We start from the raw sequence: 4,505 nt of genomic DNA on the forward strand, positions 1-4,505 counted from the left end.
CACACTTTCTACATCTACATCTACATCCATACTCCGCAAGCCACCTGACGGTGTGTGGCGGAGGGTACCTTCAGTACCTCTATCGGTTCTCCCTTCTATTCCAGTCTCGTATTGTTCGTGGAAAGAAGGATTGTCGGTATGCCTCTGTGTGGGCTCTAATCTCTCTGATTTTATTCTCATGGTCTCTTCGCGAGATATACGTAGGAGGGAGCAATATACTGCTTGACTCTTCGGTGAAGGTATGTTCTCGAAACTTCAATAAAAGCCCGTACCGAGATACTGAGCGTCTCTCCTGCAGAGTCTTCCACTGGAGTTTATCTATCATCTCCGTAACGCTTTCGCGATTACTAAATGATCCTGTAACGAAGCGCGCTGCTCTCCGTTGGATCTTCTCTATCTCTTCTATCAACCCTATCTGGTACGGATCCCACACTGCTGAGCAGTATTCAAGCAGTGGGCGAACAAGCGTACTGTAACCTACTTCCTTTGTTTTCGGATTGCATTTCCTTAGGATTCTTCCAATGAATCTCAGTCTGGCATCTGCTTTACCGACGATCAACATTATATGATCATTCCATTTTAAATCACTCCTAATGCGTACTCCCAGATAATTTATGGAATTAACTGCTTCCAGTTGCTGACCTGCTATTTTGTAGCTAAATGATAAGGGATCTATCTTTCTACGTATTCGCAGCACATTACACTTGTCTACATTGAGATTCAATTGCCATTCCCTGCACCATGCGTCAATTCGCTGCAGATTCTCCTGCATTTCAGTACAATTTTCCATTGTTACAACCTCTCGATACACCACAGCATCATCTGCAAAAAGCCTCAGTGAACTTCCGATGTCATCCACAAGATCATTTATGTATATTGTGAATAGCAACGGTCCTATGACACTCCCCTGCGGCACACCTGAAATCACTCTTACTTCGGAAGACTTCTCTCCATTGAGAATAACATGCTGCGTCCTGTTATCTAGGAACTCCTCAATCCAATCACACAATTGGTCTGATAGTCCATATGCTCTTACCTTGTTCATTAAACGACTGTGGGGAACTGTATCGAACGCCTTGCGGAAGTCAAGAAACACAGCATCTACCTGTGAACCCGTGTCTATGGCCCTCTGAGTCTCGTGGACGAATAGCGTGAGCTGGGTTTCACATGACCGTCTTTTTCGAAACTCATGCTGATTCCTAAAGAGCAGATTTCTAGTCTCCAGAAAAGTCATTATACTCGAACACAATACGTGTTCCAAAATTCTGCAACTGATCGACGTTAGAGATATAGGTCTATAGTTCTGCACATCTGTTCGACGTCCCTTCTTGAAAACGGGGATGACCTGTGACCTTTTCCAATCCTTTGGAACGCTACGCTCTTCTAGAGACCTACGGTACACCGCTGCAAGAAGGGGGGCAAGTTCCTTCGCGTACTCTGTGTAAAAGTGAACTGGTATCCCATCAGGTCCAGAGGCCTTTCCTCTTTTGAGCGATTTTAATTGTTTCTCTATCCCTCTGTCGTCTATTTCGATATCTACCATTTTGTCATCTGTGCGACAATCTAGAGAAGGAACTACAGTGCAATCTTCCTCTGTGAAACAACTTTGGAAAAAGACATTTAGTATTTCGGCCTTTATTCTGTCATCCTCTGTTTCAGTACCATTTTGGTCACAGAGTGTCTGGACATTTTGTTTTGATCCACCTACCGCTTTGACATAAGACCAAAATTTCTTAGGATTTTCTACCAAGTCAGTACATAGAACTTTACTTTCGAATTCATTGAACGCCTCTCGCATAGCCCTCCTCATACTACATTTCGCTTCGCGTAATTTTTGTTTGTCTGCAAGGCTTAGGCTATGTTTATGTTTGCTGTGAAGTTCCCTTTGCTTCCGCAGCAGTTTTCTAACTCGGTTGTTGTACCACTGTGGCTCTTTTCCATCTCTTACGATCTTGCTTGGCACATACTCATCTAACGCATAATGTACGACGGTTTTGAACTTTGTCCACTGATCCTCAACACTATCTGTACTTGAGACAAAACTTTTGTGTTGAGCCAACAGGTACTCTGAAATCTGCTTTTTGTCACTTTTTCTAAACAGAAAAATCTTCCTACCCTTTTTAATATTCCTATTTACGGCTGAAATCATCGATGCCGTAACCGCTTTATGATCGCTGATTCCCTGTTCCGCGTTAACTTTTTCAAATAGTTCGGGTCTGTTTGTCACCAGAAGGTCTAATATGTTATCCCCACGAGTCGGTTCTCTGTTTAACTGCTCAAGGTAGTTTACAGATAAAGCACTTAAAAAAATTTCACAGGATTCTTTGTCCCTGCCACCCGTTATGAACGTCCCCAGTGAAGTATATCAACGCCTGCTTGCAGCTAGGGTGTCCATTTAATTATCATTTCATTTCTAGCAAAGCTGCATGGTCATCCACGGTAACTGTTCTTTCGGGAACAGATACTACCGTCATATATAGTTAAAAATATGGCTTCCTGGCCATTGACCTTCTTGTGCGAACGCACACCCTATGCCCGAACTCGTACGCGACTTGGTAGATTAATCTGCCACGAGTAATGAGTTGTTGTTGTTGTGGTCTTCAGTCCTGAGACTGGTTTGATGCAGCTCTCCATGCTACTCTATCCTGTGCAAGCTTCTTCATCTCCCAGTACCTACTGCAACCTACATCTTTCTGAATCTGCTTAGTGTATTCATCTCTTGGTCTCCCCCTACGATTTTTACCCCCCACGCTGCCCTCCAATACTAAATTGGTGATCCCTTGATGCCTCAGAACATGTCCTACCAACCGATCCCTTCTTCTGGTCAAGTTTTGCCACAAACAACAAGTAATGAGTATGATGGGCAAACACCTATTAGGCGCACTACGAATGTAGTGGTGTGGACATGTTGGGAATGTGGATCTCACGGGGAGCGTGCAAGGGATAAGTCCCTGCAGACGCACTATCCTCTGTGCCCGCGGTGGCTCAGATGGGTAGAGCGTCTGCCATGTAAGCAGGAGATCCCGGGTTCGAGTCCCGATCGGGGCACACATTTTCAACATGTCCCCAGTGAAGTATATCAACGCCTGCTTGCAGCTAGGGTGTCAATTTAATTATCATTTCATTTCTAGCAAAGCTGCATGGTCATCCACGGTAACTGTTCTTTCGGAAACAGATACTACCGTCATATATAGAATATAGATAATGATGAAAAAGAATGAAATCTGGTAGTCAAGGGAAGGCAGGATTCAGTTACGTTTGTGGACGGGACCATAATCAGTTACTATTGGTTGCCTTTTACAGTTACACACAATTTATTTTAAACCAGTAACTCCAGACTCAACATAAAATAAAAATAATGAAGGAATAAACAGCTGCGTAAATCGTCAATAATAGTGTTTTCAGTGAGTTACAATTTAGCAAATCACCATTAAATACAGATACAGCAGGTAACGTTTTAAAAGCAAGCACTGTGATCTGGGAAGAAGGCCTTACACGCCAGATTGGAAATAAATTAAGAACTGTTTAAAACTCTCTGCAACTTACAAATTAGAGGCATTGAAATATTAAACGCTAGTAGCCACAAACACAGCAGGAGGCATCAGACGACAGGAATGGCAGTAAATAAGGTTTTAAAGGCTTACTGCTAAAATACAAATACCAAATTAGAAATTTAAGGCAAATGACCACAATCACGGCTGAAGGCCTTACACGCCAGAAACGGGAATAATATAAAAAATTTAGAAACCTGCTGTAAAACAGCAAATGTAATAGCAAAGGTTAATTAAAAAAACAAGCAACTGATCACCAAACGGGTGAAGTAAGATGATGGTAAACTTTGGGACCACAACCCTTAACATGCACTGAACACCTACACTGCTAGATTTATTGCAGAAGGCGACCACACCTGTTAACTAGACATATATAATCTTTAATGTAGGCATTACAAGGTATTGTGATAAATAATACAATAATAAAACACAAGGACCAGTACACAAGTTCCTTAAAGGTTCCCGCGGCAGATTATACCCGCAAGGCGTGGGCTGTACGAGCGTTACACTGAACTACTGGCCATCAGATCTCCTTTTAGAACACACATGTCTTAGAAGAACCAAAGGGCCACAGACTGGGATCCAGGAATCGACCTCTGAGAAGGTCCGGCAACAATCGCGAGCGATGAGATAAGCAGCCATGAGTAGCATTCTCTACACGAGATGGTAACTCAGACTAGTGGCAGTCTAAGGAATGACTAATGATAATCTTCGTGAAGCTACCTGACGTCCGATAAACAAAATGCAACAATGGAACAACACGCACAAACCGAAACCGGAGGTCTGCACTACGTTCCCAGAATACTGTGTTTAGAGCGCCCAGAACGAGAAAGGAATCACTACCACCAGAGTAGAACAATCACCAATCAGCCTACAATCAAGAAAGCTGTCAGCACTACACGCCTTAGGGGACAGCAGCGGCAAGACGAGGAAACGTACACAGCCGTTACACAG

General features: G+C 43.2%; 1 non-coding gene across 1 annotated transcript; it reads left to right on the forward strand.

Moving 5' to 3' along the window:
- Nucleotides 1–2,973: 2,973 nt before the first annotated feature.
- Trnat-ugu (transfer RNA threonine (anticodon UGU)) lies at nt 2,974–3,048 on the forward strand. Its single transcript has one exon. It is a non-coding gene; the product is annotated as a tRNA-Thr (tRNA).
- Nucleotides 3,049–4,505: the final 1,457 nt, after the last annotated feature.

The sequence above is a fragment of the Schistocerca cancellata genome, chromosome 8, assembly GCF_023864275.1.
Source record: "Schistocerca cancellata isolate TAMUIC-IGC-003103 chromosome 8, iqSchCanc2.1, whole genome shotgun sequence".
NCBI lineage: Eukaryota > Metazoa > Arthropoda > Insecta > Orthoptera > Acrididae > Schistocerca > Schistocerca cancellata.